The sequence below is a fragment of the Panthera pardus genome, unplaced genomic scaffold, assembly GCF_024362965.1.
Source record: "Panthera pardus isolate Hobbes unplaced genomic scaffold, ASM2436296v1 HiC_scaffold_22, whole genome shotgun sequence".
Lineage (NCBI taxonomy): Eukaryota > Metazoa > Chordata > Mammalia > Carnivora > Felidae > Panthera > Panthera pardus.
The window spans coordinates 12688541-12710390 of NW_026526788.1; the positions used below are offsets into that span (position 1 = coordinate 12688541).

Below are 21850 nucleotides of genomic sequence, written 5' to 3' on the forward strand. Positions count from 1 at the left end.
GTAGGGATTTTCAAGAGCTTCCTTCATTCACCAGTTTTGGTGTCACCCTTACCTTCTAGGCCTTCCTTTCGATACTTTAGGTTGTGAACTTAAAGGAAGGCACCCCATGGGCTTGATGAGGTATTGCCTGGTCCCGAGCACCTCTTCCCCACTCCTGTCACAGCCCTGGGGGAGAGACAGCAAGTGACTGGCCCCTGTGGACGTCCTGCACGGTCCAGCAAGGTTTTGGGGTGCTGTCATGATAGGGGTCCCTACGTGCTGCTTTTCTTTCTTGCTCGAAATGAAGGAAAAAACTCCTTTCTCTTTTTGGAGAACATACTTGTCAGCCAACGTGCTGTTTATTGTTTCGTGACTTTGGTTTTAACGACTCTTAAGTGTCCCCAGCACTCATTCTCAGAATCCTGACCAGAATGATTTGCTGTGGGGTTTTCCAGTCAGACTCAGTGAATTTCAGCGGCAGGCAGAGCCTAGCTTGGTGTAACTGCTAACATCACGGTGTTGTTCCCTCTCGGAGCCAGTTTGTGCCAATGACAGTGTGTTAGCTGAGGCTTTGGAACGCAGACTGAGTAGACCAATCGCTTTCCTTTGTGCTGGCCATGCGTTCTTTCCTACTTAAGATTTAAGTACATAAGGGGTTAGGATGGGACTGAACTGGTTCCAGAGCCGTTGCAGGGGCGGGGGGGAACGCTCGTGGCCCGAAGATGTTGGCGCATTTCCAGGGAATTGTGAGCGCTGCTCTTGGGAAGACGTAAAGGTTGATGGCTTGGTGCCCTGGCTCCAGAGGGGCTCAGTCCACCAGGTGCTGTCTCCTTGCACTGGTAGCCTTTGTCACGGTGCTGCTTCCCCAGATTTATGGTTTCTCCTTCCAAGGGCTGGTTTGCATGTGGCCCTCCTGGCCTCTGCCTCGTCAATTGCGCCCTTGGTTTCTGATGCTGTCTGGGCCGGCGTCTCTGTTCATCTGCTCTAACGACCGGCCTGCGTGCCTCCTACAGAGGCCCCGATCTGGGTCCTGGGCTATGGCCCTGAGCCAGACAGCGTCCCTCCTCTCATTGCATCCGGAGGGGGAGAAGAGTCACATGTGCCAGGTATTGGTGAGTTTTAGGAGGGAAAAGAAAGCAGGGCAAACGCGTGGAGGGACGGTCAGTATGGCATCTTTGATGCAGGGGTGTCAGTGCTCACTGGGGGGCAAGCTGCAGTCCCGGCGTATCTGACGGAAGTGTGTTTGAGGCCCAAAAACCGCAGTCGCAAAGACCCTCCTCCAGAAGAGCCTGCACTGGTGCCAGCCAAGGGGCCGGCGTGGCTGGACAGGAGTGAGCGAGGGGGGCAGTGAGGTGCGGGTTCAGGGACATAGTGAGTCCGGGCCCCACCGCACGGGGCCTCTACTCTTGGTCTCAGTGCGGCCAGAAAGTACCTGAGGCCGTAAGCACAGGAGCGCCGTGATCGGACTCAGGCTCCAAACGTTCTGGCTGCCGTGTGAAGGGCGTGACATAGGGGACCCAGGGGGGATGCGCAGAGACCAGTTAGGAGGCTCTTGCCGGAGTGCAGGCCAGCCAGGGAAGCTTGGATAGGGAGCGGGGAGTGAAGGGTGAGCAGGACGTGGTCCGATTCTGGGGATACTCCTGAAGAAGGCTCACAGAATTTGGGTGCGGTCAGGTGTGGATTTGGGAGAAAGAGGCATTTAGGATTTCTCCAGAGATTTTGGCCTGAGCTGCCGGTAGGTTGAGTTACCATTTACAGAGATGTGGGAAACATGCAGGAAGAAAATGTTGGGGTTGTGGGGGGCGGGCAAGTGCGTATGAGTTCAGGTACATAGCTTTTGGATATCGAAGTGGGCATACAGAGAAGGTGGTTGGCTGTCTGAACCTGAAGGCTCAGAGAGCCCCCCCTGGGGTTACCTTTTCACTGGCAGTTGCCCTTGGAGGGATGGTACTTAAAACCAGGGGCTTGGATGAGGCCACCCGAAGGGGTCCTTGGGCCTCTGTAGGGGTCTGCAGGGTCCAGACTTTTTACAGCAATACTAAGACCTCCAGTAGAGCTTGTCAGAGGCTGTGTGGGACGTCACAGCAGACTGAACGCGGACACAGACCTGGGAATCGGCCATTTTCCATTAAGCTGGATATTAAAGAGATTTTCAAGAATGCCAATCACTGGCACTCTTCTTCCAAAATACATGTCTTGTCGTTTTGGAAAATATATTTTTCATTAGAATATGTTACTTTCGTTGGCATGTAATGGGCTTAGCGTTGCTTTTCGATGAATTACTAAATATTTAAAGATTTTCTCAGTTTTCCATCCCAGTAACTATGGATATAAGGCCGCTACACACACGAGCTTTTTGAGCTCCTTAATGGTTTCTAAAAGTGTGAAGAGGTCATGAGATCAAAGTGTTTGAGGACCGCTGACTTAGAGGGGAAATGATAACAGAGGAGACATGGAGAATTGAACTGAGTGACCCTTTTGGTGCTTGCAGAGATCAGGAAGAGCCCACAAAGGAGAGAGAAAAGGAACTGCCGGAGGGAAGGGCGGTGGAAGCGAGCTCGGGGTTCTGGGGGCCAAGTAAGGCGCGGGTTTGGAACAGAAGCCAGAGGTCACCTGTGTCGCATGCTGCTGCTAAGTCGTATTAAAGGAGAACGAGAACTGACCGCTGGCGTTGGCAGTGTCGGAGGTCACTATTGATTTTGAAATGGCTAATTCCAGCAGAGGGGACAAGAGTAGGCTCCGGAGAAGGGAAGTGATTTGTATCACAGTTGCGTTCCTCAGGGTGGAAACTGACCTAGACCCTCTCTTCATTTTGAGCCTGGCCTTCAGACTGACCTTGCGTGGGAACCCACCCCAGGCAGACCAGCTGTGTGGCTGGAACCGAGGATGCGGGCACATACCAGACAGAGTTGCCCAATCCCATTTGCAGTGGGTAGGATCTGGGTTTTTTTTAAGACGTATAAAATGGGCTGTACCAGTTTGCATTCCCACCAACAGTGTAAGAGGGTTCCCCTTTCTTCACATCCTTGGAGTTTACATAAAAACTTAAAAAAAAAAAAAAAAAAAAGGTATATGTGTTGTTTTTCCTTGAGCTAAGAAACGCGGTTATATGGAGTTAGTTACCAAATAAATTTTCCTTTCTTAAAATTATTGTGTTCTTCCAGAGGAATAACAGGATTCTTTGTATTTCTTGTATATTATTGGTCAGTATCAGAATCAGCATTCTGATGGGTATAATGGGGTACTTTGTGGTTTCCTATGATGATAATGATGTTGAAAATTTTGTCATATGCTTCTTGGCCATTCCTGTGTCTTGTTTCATGAGGTAATCGAGTCAGGTCTTTTGCTTTTTTAAAAAGCTGGACAGTGTGACTTTTTTATTCTTAACTTTTTGTGCTTTTTAGTTCTTGAATTACAGCTGTTCTTTATATATTTTAGATATGAGTCCTTTGTCAGATATGTGTAGTGTATTTTCCAGTTGGTGGTTGTCCTTTTATTTTCTTAACTGTGTCTTTCCAAAAGCAGAAGTTTTAATTTTGATGAAGTCCAATTTATTGTTTTGTTTTGTTTTGTTTTTCTTTTATCCATAGTGCTTTGCCTGCTCCATGGTCACAAAAATATTCTCCTGTTTTCCTGCATTATAGTTTCAGCTTCTATGGTTAGTTCTATGTGAGGTGTAGAGGTAAGGATTCATTCATCTTTCCATGTGGATATTTATTTGTTTCTGCCCAATTTGTTGAAAAGGCTATTCTTATACCCACTGAATTATTTTGATATCTTGGTCAAAAAGAATCAGTTGACTATAAACGCATACATCTGTTTTTTTAATGTTTATTTTTGAGAGAGAGAGAGAGAGAGAGAGCGTGCGAGCAAGCAGGGGAGGCGCAGAGAGAGAGGGAGACACAGAATCTGAAGCAGGCTCCGGACTCCGAGCCATCAGCACAGAGCCCGACGCGGGGCTTGGACTGAGGAACCGTGAGATCATGACCTGAGCCGAAGTCGGACGCTTAACCGACTGGGCCACCCAGGCGCCCCTTTATTTCCTTTATTCTTGAAGGGTTTTTGTTGTGCATAGAATTCATAGAAAAGTTTCTCTCCCCCCACCCCCCCCTAGTTCTTTCAGGACGTTGTTGGCTGTCTTTTGGCCTCCTATTTTTAATGAGCTGTCTGCCATCATTCATATTACTTCTCTGTGTCTTGTCTTCTCTGGTTACATCTACACATCTTCGTTGTTGTTATCTTTGGTTTTCATGACTGGGCGAGGTTTTCTTGTGGTTAACTGAACATCCTACTGTGGTACATTGCTGTTTTTGCTCAGTTCTGAAAGTCTCTGGCCTGTGTTTCTCTACATATATTTTTCCACCCCATTCTCTAGACTGGCCTTTAACTTGTAAATTAGACCACTTAGAGCTCTTGGAGGCTCTTTGTAAACCCTTGTTTTTCTCTCCTTGCTTCAGCCTGGACGGTTTATATTGATGTAACTTCAAGTTCACCAGTGCCTTTGCATTATTGTGTCCAAGCTGATAATCTGTTCATCTAATCCAGTATTGTTTATTTCAGACATTGTAGTTTTCAGTTCTAGAATGTCCATTGGTTCTTTCATTTTTTTCTTAATCTTTCTGCGGCAACTTTCCATTTCTTTACCCATTCTGTCTGTCATTCTCCGTAAATTCTTCAGTATATTTAGCATTGGTATTTTAAAATCCTTGTCTTCTGGGGCGCCTGGGTGGCGCAGTCGGTTAAGCGTCCGACTTCAGCCAGGTCACGATCTCGCGGTCCGTGAGTTCGAGCCCCGCGTCAGGCTCTGGGCTGATGGCTCGGAGCCTGGAGCCTGTTTCCGATTCTGTGTCTCCCTCTCTCTCTGCCCCTCCCCCGTTCATGCTCTGTCTCTCTCTGTCCCAAAAATAAATAAAAAACGTTGAAAAAAAAAATTTAAAATCCTTGTCTTCTGATTCCATTTTCTGGGTCATGTGTAGGTCTATTTCTGTGGACTGATTGGATTATGGATTTACATCTCCCATTTGTATTCATTTTTAATCGTATGGCAGGACATTGCAGATGCTGTATTGTAAAGACATGAATTCTGTTATGTTCCCCCGAGGAAGGTTGAGTGTGTTCAAACAGGCAGTTAAATTATTGGCAAATCAGCTCAAATATTACTTCTTATGCTTTGCTCTCTCTGTTTTGCCTGTACCTCCCAGGAAATGTCTTCTTGCCTTGGGAAGCCATCTTTGTGCCTTAAGCCAGGGTCCTTCCGTGCTTCCAGAGGAGCCCGAGGCCTTTCTCAGGCCCCCGGAGCTGCTGGGCAGCTGTTGGAACTGGTCAGCATCCTACAAATGTTTCAAATGTTGTTTCCCTCAGGATCCTTGGACTCATAGTTCCCAGTTTAGCCAACAAATGTGGAGCTTATTTGCAAATTTGGGACTTCACTCTCCATGGCTTCCTCATTTGGGGGACTTTCTTCCTCAATTTTCTGCCACCCTGGCAGGTCCGTATTCTGACCTACAAGGCTGTGGTTTGCTCTTTGAGTTCCATCTGCTGTGGCCCAGCATGGTTCCACTCTCATGGGATCAGCCGTATAAATATAAATTATCACTGAGTGTGATTCTCTTCCTTGAAGGGCTGTAGATAGTTGACTTTCTGCCTGGTTGTTTTCCACCACCTTCAAAGTTTATTTTATATCCGGCCACTGTTTATAATTGTTATTGGGTGGAGGTCAGCTCTGTAATCAGAAAGCCAGTCTCCTGAAGAATTTGTTTTGTGTGGTTCATTTCAGTCCTTTATGAAGAAGGGTCAAACCTCTTTCATTTGGAGCTTCAAAATCTCTTCAAGTCATGTATAATGGATGAAACTGTCATTACTGGCCTATAGAGCATTAACTACAAGACAGTATTTATGAGATACTTAGTGTTTATGAAAAGAAATGTAAGATATTAAAATATAATCCAAGATGGGAAATGTGGTAATCGGTCTGATTTAGGCATAGGCTGATGTTCGATTACCACATGAATTGAAATTAAACATACTTAGTATATGTACTTAAAGACTCCAGTGTAAACATCGGAATTAAATTTCAGGTAACTGCGAGGACATTCCTAATGCCTGCCTGCCAATTTCTGACCTATATAAATAACCTTTAGGACAGGACATTGCACTTTTGAAGTTTCTTACCACCCTGAATTCATTTTGGTCACTGAAGTTGGCGAGGTAAGTTTGTGCAGTTCTCAGAGTCCAAGACCAGAGAGAAATTGGGCCAACTTAAAATATATCGTGCTCCAGGAAAAGTAAGAATGTAGTTAGAAGCTGAAATGAACACCTTCAGCATTGGTGTTGGTCCTGTTTTGCTTTTGTGTGGTGTTCACCATGGTAAGATGTATGGGCGTGACGATATTGGATAGGAATGGGTGAACATTTAAGCAGGTCAGAATCAGTTTGTTTGTTTTTTTTACTCTATTAGCAACGCCCTATTAAATAATAACAGCATTGCCATGTTTCGCATTTTCTGTCTATATAATATTTCCTTGAAACAGCTTTGAAGAATTGTCTAATCAGATTTTTTGTTTGAGATTACTTAAAAAACTACAAAAATATGTGGTCATTGTACAAAAAGAAAGAAAACCCTGTTGACCCTTGAACAATGTGGGGTGGTTAGGGGCACCGACCACCTGCCACCCCAACATGGTTGAAAATCCACGTATACCTTTCGTTTCTCCAAAACGTAACTACTGTTGACCGGAAGCCTTACCTGTAACATAAACAGTAGCTTAACACGTATTTTGTATGTTGTATGTATTACTTACTATATTCTTACAATAGAATAAGCTAGAGAAAAGAGAATGTTACTAGGAAACCCATAAGGAAGAGAAAACACATTTACTGTACTGGACTGTATTTACTGAGAAAGCCCACATGTACGTGGACCTGTGCAGTTCAGAGGGTCAACTGTACTGATAGATAAAAGGGAAGTCTATTAAGTTAACCCAGATCCCTCTACCGGGTACAACCACACTGTGGGGCGTACGTCATTTTAGCTACTTTTTCTGTTTTCATTGACACAAACGGCTCATAGTACATGTATTTTATAATCTGCCTTATTTCCCTCTTAGTTCAGACAGCTCTATATGTGTGCCGCTGTCTGTGTTGTTATACGTGCCGTGTGCACGTATTGAAACAAAAAAGAAATTGTGCAGATGCTCATTTAAAATCCATCCAGGTAAATAGCTTTGAATTTTCCGGGGCCTAGGTTAAGCGACATTTTATCACCACCCAAAACCACATGTGTTTCCGTAACTGATAAGCGTGAGAGAAAACCTCTTTGCAGCTTCTACTTGAACACGCCTAGGAACAGGTTTCCTGCCCGTCCTCTGTTGAACTCAGGGCCACACTGCCTCAGGGCACGTGAACACGGTCCTCTCTCTGGCTTCATCACATGGTACATGGCACAGGCTGGAAAAGCTCCAGAGCTGCTCTGCAGAATCGTGCTCTGCTGATTTGGTGATGACCAGGTGGGTCTCGGGGCAGAGCAGCATCTTGAAACACCAGAGCCTTCTGTTTAGTGCAGCTCTCGTCACCAGCCTCGTGTGTAGGTGTTGAACAAGGCAGCTTTCTGGAGTTCATGGTCGACAAGGGAGGCAGGCGTTGAGCTAGGAAGGAAGTGTCAGCATGCCAAGAGTAGTGAAGAAGTTCAGTGTCAGGGGCGTGCAGGGCAAGTGTCTTGACCTCATCTGGGGTGTTTGAGAAGAGCTTCTTGGAGGAAAAAGGTGGTTAGATTGACCCTTGCGTGAAGAACAACAGTTAGGAAGGAAATGGCACAGGAAGTCAGAGTTTTCCAGGTAGGCGAGCTGGCCAAGATGGACGTCGGGATTCATTCGGCTGCCTCTCTTCCCGACAGTTTTCTTCTGTAGTTACTTTGGGAACATTGGGGTGATATTTCCCATAATTGCCCGTATAAAATATGGCATCCGTGTTATTACGTGGTAAGACTGGGCTTACCTGTTCATGAGTCATAATCGACACAATATTTTACGGGTTGGTTCTTTGAATCTTAATAACTTGGGATGAGCTAACGCCAAACACACGCATCCCTCGAGTCTCTTCATCCAGTGGTCAGGCTGAGCGCCCACAGGACCGGTGCTTGTGGGGGTGGCCCCACGTGAGGGGACCGTTACGTCGCCCCAGGATTTTACGTCGGCTGTCGCATTTTGTCTTTGCTTCTTTAGTATCACCTCGGTTTTGTATGGAGGTCAGGTGGCCGTGGAGGCCAGGGGCTGGCAGACAGCAGCAGGAAGTCCAAGTCTGGCCTGACACCTGTTGTTATAAATATGGTTTTATTGGCACGTGGCCACGCCCACTCGCTTGCGTGTTATCGGTGATGCGTTCGCACGGTGATGACAGAGGTGAGTAGTTGCGGAAGATTCTGTGCGCCCTGCAGACTTCTCGGGCCTGTATGGAGAACGTTTCCTGGCCACTGGCCTAGGCACGATCCATAATCCAACGCCCCACACAGTTTCTTCATTTTGGTGGGTATTTATTTCTTCTCATGCTGTCCGTAGCCAGCCCGCCGTTTGTCCTTATTGTCCGGTTTTGCTCTTTCTTCTCTCCTTCCTGACCAGTTCCCGCAGGCTGAGCCAGTAACCGCGCGGCTGACATCACATGACCTCATGTCACAGCGCATCAGTGTCCCTCTTTGTTTTCGGCTCTTCTCTGCTTACGTTTTGTCCACTGCTCAGTCTCGGGAGCTCTTCCCATCATGTCTCGCTTCCTAGAGGCCTCGAGGAGAAAAGGCACAGATTGTGGCTCCACGAAAACTGTTTGGGGCCGAGCCCTCCACTAGAAAGGAGCTTACCTGAGGCACGTCCCCGTGCTTCTCTGAGTTCTCTGAACCTCAGGTGGTTTTTCTGGAAATGGGGCATCAGGGTGGTTGGGAGGATGCAGGGACAGAAGTGCTGTTGTGTCTGTGATTCGTCCTTCTCCGTAAAGCTGACCGTGCCGGGTGGCCGGCTTCCTTCCGGTTAGTACCTCTGGGAAAAAGAGAATGCTGGTTTTCAACTTATTGTGGAACAAATGCGGCCTGTTTTTATTTCGAGATTTTGGCTCAGGTAACACCAAGGAAACTATTCTTATTAAATACGGTTTGAATAGGAAAGCACGAAGCTCACATTATCTGCATAAAAGTACCTCCATCACACACACGCACAAAAACCAGTTTTACTGAATGAAAGCCCTTTGAGTATATTTTGAAAACCGGAAGCACTGCATTTGGAGAGTATATGAAAGTTCAAGGGATAAGCCAGGGAATTAGAGCCCTTTTTATTCCCGGATGACAGAGCGTGGGCGGAAATTTTGTCCCCATCCTTGTCTGCGGTGGAAGTATCGTGCAGCTGATAAAAACTCAGGCTTTGCCAGGCTGGAGGCAGTACATGCCACCGGCATCCCTCGGCCGTCGTGTGCGAATAACACAGCGACTGACGCCCAGGAATTCTCAGCCACTTAGATCAGGGGGCTCCAGCGGCCAAGGTTGCTTGCGTGCGTTTCACGCATTCGGGAAGGAGATCGTGTTTTTAGATCTAACACAGAGAAGAAAGTAGAGGAATGACCTCGTCTTTCAGATGGCACCTGACGGCGAGGTAGAAGAGTGTTCTAGAAGGACGCACTCTGCAGACACGTTGTTGCACGAGTCGAGTCGCTTACGTGCTCGCATCCCTTTGGGTTTCCTTTTCCATAAAAGAAATATTTACCTTTTTCCTCAAAGATCTTGCCACCACCCATTTGGGCTTTAGAACTGCCTTGTGTCAGGGTTTGTGAGGATGGACAGATGGGCCGGTGCCTCTGTTTCTCATCGGTCTTCGGACCGGCGGGCGGACCAGTGGTGGTTAGCCCTCCAGAAAGAGGTTTAATTAGAAGTAAAACCCAGCGGGTTTTCTTTCCCTTCTCCCAGGGAAGGTTCCAGATGGAAACCTGAGGCCACAGGGAGTAGGGGGTTCCTGCCAGCCCTCTGCTGAGTGGCTGCTCCCTGAATAACCGTGCCTGTGTTCTCAGTAACTCGGCCTCAGTTTCTTCTCCTGTCAAGCCAGGATAATGACAGCGTCCCCACTCCTCATGCCGTCGTCCGCGTCAGTGAGTTAGTGCGTGTGAAACATTTGGAAGAGAGGCCCGCGTGCGGTGAGCAGTTTGTTTTAGCTGCAGCAATATTTGTATTAGTAATACTCTGTCCGGGCGCTCACGTGCGTTTAAAACATGCAGGTTGGATACCGTCCTGTCCAGGTAACTCCCGTAGTGGCTTAAGTCCATGCCGAGGAGACAAGACTGCCAGCTCCAAGCGAGGAAATGAGCCTTTCGTTCTTCTTGCTTTGTTTTAAACACGTATTTATTCTTGGTCCTGAGGAAAAGATTAGGAAGGAGAATGGTGAATGAATGACCACCGTTTTTTGTTTGTTTGTTTGTTTTTTTAATTGCTTTTAGGCTGTGGGAAGGGTCCCGTGACGGGAGTTCTGGAGGGCTGTGACCCGGGGACAGCCGTCGGACCGCTTTGCTTTGGTAACGCCCGCTGCTGGGGTAGGGGCCATGTCATCACGCACAAAAGCAAGCTGCTGCTTATTTTAAACACGGAAGTTTCTCGGAGAAAAGAGAACTCCGGTCTGCGTTCCTAACAGCCTCCCACACGTGAGGGGATCCCCCTGTCTGCGGTGTCTGCTGGCTCAGATGAGGTCACTTCTGCCAGAGACACGAGGACACTCGACTTGCTTGGGTCAACGGCTCCCGACGTGCAGCCCCGAGCACAGCGCTCCGCCATCGGAGGGAAGCCCGGAGTGTCCGTGGGACGGGTCTGTGGGACGGGTCCGTGGGCTTCGGGGCGGGGCTGTGTGAGGCAGCGGGAGGGACACGCTGGCACCAGCCGCTCTTCCCCACCTCGTGTGTATTTAAAAAGGAAAAAAGCAGATCATTCGTAAGAAAAGGCAGCCGACTTTAGGGGCACCTCCGTTTCCTCCGAAAACGCCGGGCCTCGCTTTGGGAAATGAAGCGCACGTTTAATACGAACGGGTCCTCGAGGTCGTTTCTTTCTCTTGCCACAGGGCTCGCTGTTTCCAAGTAGGAGCTTGATAGCGTCGTGGAAAGGCCTCTCCAGGCTTGTCCCTCACGGAATATCTGATCCCACTGACTTTGCTGTTCCTGGTTGAAGCTGGAGTCGGGTCGACGGGGGGACGAAGGGGCCTGGGAAACAGGAGGTCCGGGTTCCGCGCTTCTGAGTGAGCCTGGACGGGTCGGCCCCTTGGAGTGTTTGGGTCCCGTGTGTCGTCACCTGTCACGGCGAGGCTAGGCCTGGGAGATGAACGAGGATTCCCCAGCTCTGAAACGATGCAGTTGTCCATCCCCCGACCGGTGTCTCCGGGCAGCGAGGGGGCCTGTTGCGGTAAGAGGTCCCTGGCTCAGTGAGTTAGTCTTAGCTACGTGCTCTGCTTGGGAACTCCTCTTGGGTTGCTTTGTCAAAGTTACTGGTACTTGCTCAGGGGACTTGAGAACATTTCTATTTGGTTCTTAAGGAGCCCCTACTAGCAAGAGTTAGATGGGACTTTGGATGTTTTACTTCTTATGCTGTTCTCAAAACCACTAATACAGAAAGTCTCCAGCTCGTATCTCTGAACGTGAGTTTCATAAAGTGCTGAAGTCTGTTCCATCACATTTGAAACACTCTTTCGTTCAAATTGTTTTACGAGAGGTAGGATCCCAGCATAGCGCCTGTGGTGATCAAAATCCTCTTGCCGGGGGCGCCGGGGTGGCTCAGTCGGTGGAGCGTCCGACTTCGGCTCAGGTCATGATCTCGTGGTGGGTTTGAGCCCCGCGTGGGGCTCTGTGCTGACAGCTCAGAACCTGGAGCCCGCTTCGGATTCTGTGTCTCCGTCTCTCTCTGCCCCTCCCCCGCTCACGCTCTGTCTCTCCCTCTCTCAAAAATAAATACACATTATAAAGAATCCTCTTGCTGCTTTAAATGTGCGCGTGCTCGTGCAGGGCCGCCGGGTGACCAGACCACCATTTGTAAGACCGCCGCTTCCTTGGTCAGCATGTTCCGTTACATCCTCTGTGTGGCAGGAGCAGGCTGAGAGGACGTGTGCGGTCAGAGAGGAGTCTCGGGTCTGAGTCAGAGACCGTGGATGGGTAGGCCCCTCTCCCGCGCCCCGGCCCCGGGGCCTCTCTCTTCCTTCCCCTCCTGTCTCGGAAGCGCCCGTGGTTGCGTCAGCCTCCCTTGCCGACTTCCCTTCCCGTATGAGTTACCTGGAGCCGCGGAACACGGTCGCGGCAAACCGGCTTACTCAGCGCACACGCTGTCTCGCGGCGTCTGCGGGTCGGGAGTCCGGGCGTGATTTCGCGGGGGACGAGTTTAGGGCGGCAGTCAAGGCCTCTGCCAGAGCTGCTGTGTCATGTGAGGCTCGACCGGGGAAGGCTTTCCTCGTCAGCTCCCGGGCCTGTTGGCGGTCTCTCGTGGGCTCCGGGACTGAGGCCCTGCTCCGTGTTAGCCGTGGGCGGGACGCTGCCCTCGTGTGGCTCTTCCTCAAAGCCAGCGAGGGAGGGAATCTTGCAGCCGAATGGACACTCCAGGCTTCCGGGAGGTAACCGGATGTATCTCGTCGTGTTCGCTTGCTCCGTCAGTCACGAAGAATCTCAGGCCTTAACCTGCTCAGGGGGTGGCTGTGACACAGGCGTGGGTGGTGAGACACAGGGGCCTTGGGGCCGTTGGAGCCGGCCACATTTGAGGCCGCCTGGGCGCGTGGACACCGCCCTGTCTGTGCATTTTCCCTCTTCACCGGGAGCTTGCTTCTCGTCCCTTCCGCCTCCTTCCTTCCTCCCGCCCACAGACAGTCCAGCCACCGGGGTGGCCTTTCCTCCTCCTCTGCTGCAGAGATGCAAGGACGGGGGCAGGGAGCTGTCCCTGGTGAGCCTCCCGGGACGGCTGGCACTTAGAGCATGTGACACATTCCCTAGCAGGCGTTTCTGGGTCATAATGTGCTTTACATCAAGGACCCGAGTGGGGTCCTTTCTGCTTTGGTGTCTCTGGTCACTGCCGTCTCCAAGCACGTGCTGAACCCCAGGGTGAGTTCACGTTCCCGGTGCCGTCCTCCTACGGTCTCTCGCTGTGACCGTGCTTGAGTTTCTCATTTAGAATCGTTAGTGGTTTCCGCCCTCTTACTCTTCGGCTCTGTTAACTGATGTCTGGTATCATCATCTCTTCAGGCGTGTTCGGGGCGTTTCTTGCCTTTCTCGGGCCTGCTCTCGGTCCGCGTCTCGCTGCTCATCCTCGCCGCGGGGGGGCCGTGTGCTGTCGGGGTGAAGCGGCGGGAGCCAAGCCCGGCCGCCTGGGTTCGAACCCCAGCTCTGCCATTTAGTAGCTGGGCGGTGTCGAGCGCGTGATTCCGTTTTGTTTCTGTGTGCCGGGTGTGAACGTTTCCGGGTTTTCCACTGGCCAACAGACCTCTGTGGGGGCTGCCGCTCCCTCTTTGCTCCCAAGATCTGTATGTGTAACGATCGGAGCGGCCTGCGTGTGACTGCCAGATGAACCGTTTCTTCAAGCCCTCTTCTGGCCTCCTGGCAAGGTGGCTGGAGATACTTGAGCCCACGAGGACACCTCTTGTTTCGGTGACATTGCCCGTCCCTGCTGGCTTCCCCGGGACGAAGATAGTGGACTTCCTCCAGCAGCGGCAGCATCCAACGAGACCTTGTTTGCCGTGGGCTTCACTAAAGCGTTTGCGGGCGCCCTGTCTCGGAGCCCGCGTCACCGCACTGAGCTGTGGTGCTGCTGCTGGCAGAGTCTCTCGAGGAGGAAAGCGAGGCTTACAGCCATGCAGCAGCACGCCCAGGGGCTCCGTTGCTCTGTGCGTCCGCAAAGCACATGCTCTTGATGACCATAGGACGCTGTCGCCCTGCGAGGAAGCTCGGACCCGTCTTAGCGAACTAGCTCCCTGGGGGAAAAGGGGCGAAGGGTCCGGAACGACACGCCTCGGGGGCACCCGAGCTTTCATCCACTTGCGCGGCCTCGGTGCCCGTGCAAGTGCTGTCCTTGCCCCTGCGGGCCGGAGCTTCCGTGCAAAACAGGAGTCGTTCTCCTCAGACAGGTGTTTGCACGGCGGCTGTGGAATCTTCACGTCGTATAAGAAGCAGGATCGAGAAGGATCGAGCATGTCAACATGCTCAGCCAGGAGTCCCACATCCAGATTATTCTAAGTGCGGCAGCTAAGTTAATGGCTTGTATTCTGGTGAGACTACCACTGCACTGCGTTCCTTCGAACGCACTTCATCTCAAGCACGTACGACCCCTTCTTCCACCCCGGGACTCAGCACAGCACCTGCTGCCAGACGGGTCGTTCGTTAACGTCAACAGCGGAAGTCGCTTGTTCTTGCGAATAACCACCGTGGCGGTAAAGTACTGACTTGGAGGAGGAATTTCATGCCATGAACCTATTAAAATGGTTTCCATTGAAGTGAGGACAGCAGGTCTTGTGAAAAAAAAAAATCAGCTCTAACCTGTAACAAGACAGATTTTCTTGTGTGCGTTGTATGCTGGTTTTGAGGATAAAAGAAGGGTAATCAACTTATTCCAAGCAGTCAGCATCACCGGGGTGAGTCCCAAACAGGGTGGTGTAGGCGGGGTCAAGGAGCACTGTTTTTCACATAGAAAGTTCTGTTTAAAAGTTGGTGTTGGGGCACCAGGGGGGCCTAGTCAGTTGAGCGTACTACTCTTGATTTCAGCTCACGTCATGATCTCGCGGTTCGTGCGTTCGAGCCCCGTCCCGGATTCTGCGCTGACATCGAGAAGCCTGCTGGGGATTCTCTCTCTCTCTCCCTCTCTCTCTGCCCCTCCCCCTCTCATGCTCACATGCTCTCTTTCTCTCTGTCAAAATAAATAAACTAAACAAAAAAGTTGGTGTTGCCTCTCTTGTGGGTCTTTTTCTTTTTCCTGGAAAACACAGCTGACAGATCCATACTGTTGTTGGTGAGGCCGGAGTGTGAAGCTAGCCTTGGTGACAGGCCGCCTGCCATCCTCGGTGCGGCTTTTCTTTCCCGCAGATGCCCGCCGAGTACTTGGCATTGCATTGCACACCAGAAGGATTAGCACCGGTGGAAATGATTCATTCCCTCTTTCAAGAATTTAGCATCAAAAAAAGAAACGCGGTGCCGATATGAGGAATGCTCACAAATGCACAGCGAGGGCTTTCTATGTGCACATGAGTGAAGGCTGTCCCCTGAGATGGGCGTTTTTATTTGACACTCCTTTCAGAGCAGCTTCGGAAAGTTTGATGTTCTTGTCCAAAGTCTGATTTGAACCTCTCTCCAAAATGTTCACATAGGGAAGGAGTCTGGATTTGAAGGGGTCTAAGCCATCATTGCAGTTGGAGCCGTGAATTTAACAGGCTACCGTACTTGCATTAGTAAGTAAACACGATCGTTGCCGTCATGTCGTGGGGACATAGGCTCCGATGGGCGCTGAATATGCGTTATCTCCGATCTGTGTAACTTCTCACCACACTATGTGTCATTATCCCTGTCTTGCAGGCCTGGAAACCGAGGCTTGGAAGGATTCGGTAGCCCGGCAGAGAGCACCCTGCGGGTGCACATCAGGAGTGGCGTTCAAGCCTGTTGGTCAAGCCCGTGTCCGACCCTTCTCCACTGTCCGTGGTTTTGAGAGTCTTCCGTGCCAGGCGACCAGCATACAGAGCTCTTGCTAGCCGGTAAGCCTGGCACTCCGTCCTCTCAGTGCTGGGTGTAATCTCTAAGACCTTGACTCTCCAGTCCTTCCCTGCTGGGCAGATTTCTTTGTTACCAGGAGGCTCTCTGGATTTATGTGGCATTTGGTCCGTTCTTTCCTTTCTTTATGCCCCCCCTTAGTCTCACACACACACGCGCACACACACACGCACGCACATGCACACACACATGCACACGCACACCCTTCCGGTTTGGAGAACTTGAGGCTTCCGTCTATTCCATAACCGAGACGACAGTGTCTCTCATGGCGCCTCAGCGCATGGAGCCATTTCATAATTAGCGTGCATCTCCTCTCCCTGAATGACAACACTGAGGCCTCAGAGAAACAGGTTCCCGTTTTGTACGTCTTGTCCACTTAAAGCTCTACATTCTTCGTGTAAAATAAGCAATAGTTGCATTCTGCCTGGCAGAGGTGTTGTGTTTTCGTTTGGGGCTCCCCTGTGAAGGGAAACAAAGCAGAACTTCCTGTCCCTTTTAGGGACGTGGACCCTAAAGTGTTACGAAATGTAAAAATTGAAAGTAAAGCATTGTTCTGAATGCCTTGCTCTTGGAAGAAGGAAGGCACTTTGTTGAGCATGTGACGTGCTCCGTGACTTACATGAATCTCCAATATTTGAATTGTACGCATGGGTAAGTTAGCAAATCTGATCCTTGAGCGGTGGGTGTCCCGGGTCCTGGGCCAATACCCTTGTCGGATCAAAGCATGCTTGGCTCGGCAGATTTTATCCTTCCTCTAGTTGAATGTTCTCAACCACACAGTATACTAGGGGGCATTTGACCCTCTTTCAGAAAAGTAGAAATCGGGGCTGGGAAGAGATGAATGGACTTCCCCAAGGTCACGTGGCCAGGAAGCGGTGGGACCTGGAGCCACGGTGTCAACCGTGTGGTGTCCTGTTGAGGGTGGGGGCCTGGATCCCCTCGTGATTGATCTTTCCTGTTCTGTAAATTGTAGACAATTGGAGAAATAGAGCCACGATCCAAATGGGAATCAACACAGATGGTCGCTTAATTACTGGTAAAGCAGGGTTGGAGACCTCGCAGGCTTCAATTACCTCCTTCTCTGAAACTGAAACAGAGTTCAACTCCGGCAGCCTTGACCCAGTCCTCCAGCTCCTGCTGGAGAGAAGCCGGCCGCCGTTGCTGTCCTTGCGGAGGGCCAGAGGGAGCTCCTTGCTGCCCCGCCCAGTGCAGCCGCTGAGCGCTGAGCCAGGGTTTCCTGGGATCCCCCCAGCCACATTCGTCTCTCACTGTGAGAATGTGCCAGGAGGGGTGGGGCCGGGAGGGAGACGACTCTGATATGCTTCCTCCCAGGCAACAGACTAAAAGTTCTTCCCCAGAACATACGGGAGGGCATTTTAGGGGTTCACTTCCCCAAACCCCAGCAGTAGATATACTGCTCTTTAAATTTTTTGTTTTCCCTTGGGGTTACGTTTGTCTCTCTCTATGTTGTTATTGTCTCCTTCCTTTTTGATTTTGAGGGCAAAGGAAGAGATGGCTATTTTTCTCCATGTTTTGGTCACGGAGAACAGAAAAAGAACCCAGAAACCCAGAAATGGGTCTTTCTGAGACATGTACCTCATCAGATCCTTTCTCCTCACGACAGGTGATGGAAATGTACTGGCATGATGGGAGAAGCTGGTAACTTATAGGAAGCCAAGATGACAAGAATTTTCTTAAATAATCAGTAAGTAAAATTTTGTTGGCCCCTTGGAAGTCTTCCGATTACCGGGTGAATGTTCTACAAGAGACTATGGCAAAAGCATAGCACGAGCAAATGACTGAAAAGTCTGAAAGAGAAAATGTTTAAAAAAGAAATACCCAAACACTTCAAAAAACTCATGCTCACATTTGAGCGATTATTCTTTCTGGTAAGTGTGTCATTTTAGGTCGGGAACAGCGGTTGGGGAGATAGAGCCTAAGTATTTAAGGGATTAAGGGAAGATTCCTTTTATATTAACCTCTTCTCAATAAGCTCTTCTCAAATACAGATATTCATGTTCCCCTCGGTTCCATGGGCCCCATTTCTTACCAACTTTTGGTGGATACGTTTTGGAGGTTAATATGAAGAAACTTGAACTTGGCAACTGTGAATAAAATAGAGCTCCTTGTCTGCACCCTCTCGGTGCATCTCCTCTTATACACATCTGTGGCATTAATGGTTGCTGGTTATCTGACAGTTAAATGTGGTTGATTTTGGTTTCGTTATGATGATGATAATGTCAGTGCACGGGGTTGCCTAGTGAAAAGGTTGTGTATTTCTGAGTCACACAGTCGGAGGCCTGACTCTTGCTGTTGTGCGTTTAGTGGTTACTCAGCCCCTCGAGCTCAGTTGACTCATCAGTGTGTTGGATTTGATAATCCCGCTCATAAAGCAAAAGGCTGCGGGCAGTACTTTGTGCTATGACTAGGACATTATAGGGCCACCGTAAAAGTACAGCTAACCGTTGAGCAACACGGCTTTGAATCACCCGGGTCCACTTGTCCACAGTTTTTTTTTTGTTTTTTGTTTTTTTTTAACAGTACAGTACTTGACTAAACGGATTTTCTCTTCCTTAGGATTTTCTCCATAACATTTTCTCCCGCTTGCTTTGCTGTAAAAATACAGTATATAGTACACATAACATACAAGGTGTGTGTTAATTGAGTGTGTTATCAGTAAAGCTTCAGTCAGCAGTGGGCTGCCAGTGGTTAACGTTTCTGGAGAGTCAAAAGTTGTACACGGGGCTCTGACTGTGCGAGAAGTTGGCATCCCTGACCCAGGGCTGTTCACGGGTCCGCCGGAATCGCTTTTGTTCCTTATATTTGTATCACGGCTTCCAGATGATAAGCCCATATTGTGAGTCCAGTTGGCCAGCTCAACTTCCTACTCCTGTCGGGCAGCCATGGGTTAGTACTGGACGTATCGATAATCGACATGCGGGGAGATGTTAGGACTTGGCCCAGCCGGGAGGGAGGACGGGAGGAGAGGGAGATTTCTGTGGCGTAAATACTCCCCCACGTGTGGGAGGACCAGGAAGTGTGGCTGGGCAGGAACACCCCAGCCCGCACTTTGCTACCGGCCACGTACCGCAGTGCCCAGAACACCCTGAGCGTAGCCCCCCGTGACGAGTTCTGACCACTTGTTGCCTCTGCCTGTAGTCTCGTTTATTTGAGTTGTATGTTTGTACAATCCGAGTTCTAGCGATGGCTGTGTTTCCCCACGGGCTTGCCAAAAACCCCGAGAGCGTGACCGTCTGCCCTCGGCGGACCGGTGTGAACAGCACCACGGGCAGCACGTTTGCTGTGAAGCTGTGTTTCAGCCACAGTTCTTCAGGTGCCTGTCTCAGCTCCGGTGGTAAGAGTTTGATTTGGTGGATAAAAGCACAGTTTGCTTTGGAACCTCAAGGCCGTCCTGCGCCCATGCCCTCTGGGGTTGAAGACCAGTCCTGAGACAGGTTTCGAACGTCCACCTCTGTTCTTAGGCGTGTGACTGGAGTCCTCCGGGCGCGGCCTCGGCTTCGTAACTGGCGCGGGACCCCTCGTCTCTTCTGGCTGCGCGGTGACCGTGCTTGTGGTTGAGTCAGTCTCGAGTCTCTTCTGTCCCTTTGCTGTGCTCCCCTGAGTCCGCCTCTCATCGGGGACGAGCAGGCGGGGGTCCTCCTCACTCACGGTGGCACGTAGGTTTGCTTTGGTTCAGAAAGGAAGCTTTAATGAAAGTGAGTTGTCTCCAGAGGGAGAGAAACAAAGCGAGACGGTATCTGGGCGGTTTCAGGTTCCCACAGGCTTGATGAAAATCTTGGGGAGGAGAATGGAGGGCCGAACGGAAACTGGACCAGATTGCTCAGAGTTTCTTCCAGAAGCAGTTTGTTTAGTGTTCTAGCTCGCCCTTGAGAAGGAAACAGTTGGAGCCTGAGATTGCTAAGGAACAGCTAAGATTGCGGTGGTTGTTTTTTTTAAATCTCACCCACCTAGCTCTCAAAACACATTCTTCGTTGAACCTTAAAAAAAAAAAATGCCTTGCATATTTCAAAACATTCGTTTCTGTCGGTTCCCTGAAACAGATTTACGTAATCTTAAAACACTTAGTTCTCTTATTTCCTCCTAAAACAATAGATATTTATAGTTCCTACTGAGTCAAGGACGGGCTTGGATTATTGCTAAAGTAATTCTTGTCCATTTCAAGCAGAAACTGATGGATAGAAACTGGAGAACTTTGCCTCTGGATAAGAAATATTAACCCACGTCATGGGGCACCCGAGTGGCTCAGCCGGTTAAGCGTCTGACTTGGGCTCAGGTCTTGATCTCACAGTTCATGAGTTCGAGCCCCACGTCGGGCTGTATGCTGACAGCTCAGAGCCTGGAGCCTGCTTCATATTCTCTCTCTGTCCTTCCCCCGCCCACCCCCCTCCCCCCAATTTGTGCGCTCTCTCTCTCTCTCTCTCTCTCTCAAAAGTAAATAAATAAACATTAAAATTGTTTTAAAAAAGGAAATATTGACCCATGTCTCAAGTTGAATAAGGGTGTCTTTGGTGGCTGTGAAAGCAGACATGGGAAAAATGACCAACAGAGAAACCTCACCATGCAGAAAATATTCTGATTTATAATTTCTTCTCCCAGAATGGACCCGATGCTATTTCTGGACATCCCCAGTGTAGATGAGTGTTTGATGAGGGAGCTGTTAGGTGTGTGGTCTTCAGATGTGTAAATGGTACAGCCTTGCGTGATGTCCAGTCACCACACTCAGAAGTTTGCTCGGTACTTAGGACTTGTGGGTTATGGGGGTGGATTCCAGTACAAATAAGACGGCTCATTCCACGTCAAAACCGATCAAGAGCAAACATAGAAAGCTGTGATTTCAAAACAAATGCAGTCAGTGTCATTAGAGGTATATTAACTACTCTGGAAACTCAACAGGAGAGAGAAATTACCTGTGTGGTAGGAGTGATGAGGCCAGGGAGAGTTTTAGGAGCAGATGACATCTGAAGTGGGTGTTTTGTGAGTAATGCCTTTTTCTGGTTTTCTTAAGTTTATTTACTTTTGAGAGAGAGAGAGATCGCATGTGCATGCACTGGGGACAGGGGGCAGAGAGAGAGTGGGAGAGAGAATCCGAAGCAGGCTCTACATCGTCAGTGCAGAGGCCAACATGGGGCTCAAACTCACGAACTGTGAGATCATGACCTGAGCCCAAATCAAGAGTCCACAACGCCTAACGGACTGAGCCACCCAGACACCCCGTGAGTAATGCCTTTTAGTTAAAATACCTATTTTAAAAATTCTAAAAAGTTAACCAGTGCTAATTGGAAAGAACTTTTAAAATGTGAAAATTATTCAGACTGGAAAAATTCATCGATATCATCACTGCCTAGAGACACCATCAGTAACATTGTTTTTTTGCTTTGTTTTGTTTTGTTTCGGTATTCTGCCATACTCTTTCTGAGCCTGGATTAGATTCATCCTTTTTTCCTTCCTAAAACAGATTATTTGTTTTAAATATCGTTTTAACACCTGAGTTGATTGACAGTGTACTGAAAGCATGCCGCCGTTAATAAACACACACTTACGTCGTGTTTGTTGTTGTCATACGGCACTTCACGTGTTGTGTGGTCTGTGACGTGTATACCCAGTCCCCCAGTGGTGGGCGTTTTGGTCGTGCTCAACTTTCCACTCTGGTAAAGCCGGCTGTGACGGACCTCTTTGAGCATGCGTTGTGGTGCACTTGCCCAGTTACACGCGCAGGAGCTTGGAACAGAGTTGGGCAGTGCTTAGCGCTGTAGCCGGAAGGAGCAGTGTGAGGCAGAGGTGGGGGAGGAAGGTGTCATTCTGGGGCAAGGCAAGTGGATCCGCATGTTGAGAGAGACGGGGCCTTCCAGGTCACACCCTTGTCCTTTCCTCTTGTCTGTTGGGAGCCATGTTGGAATCTAGCTCCTACTTCCAATGAACATTCTGAGTGTCTTCAGTTTTCCTTAATTTCCCTTATTGTGGGAAGAATTAACTAGTTAATTGTTATGGATAACGGGTAATTAGATATTAGTTATAGATGATAGATGATTAATAGTTCTTCTTTCCAAAACTTCTGGAGAGCCTTAAGCAACCGGCCAGTCGGGGAGTGAACAAGTAATGGAGATTGGGAAGAGAT

General features: G+C 49.5%; 1 protein-coding gene across 6 annotated transcripts in view; it reads left to right on the forward strand.

The window, feature by feature from the left end:
• The window catches only part of SGMS1 (sphingomyelin synthase 1), a 289527-nt gene that overhangs the window by 156073 nt on the left and 111604 nt on the right, over positions 1-21850 (forward strand). For 5 of the 6 annotated variants that reach the window (XM_053910258.1, XM_053910261.1, XM_053910257.1 and 2 more), the window contains 2 exons: positions 15523-15698; positions 17339-17419. The gene's annotated coding sequence lies outside the window, so the exon portion shown is untranslated. Of the gene's footprint in view, positions 1-15317; positions 15399-15522; positions 15699-17338; positions 17420-21850 lie in introns of all 6 variants that reach the window. The other variant, XM_053910259.1, reaches the window with a different exon arrangement.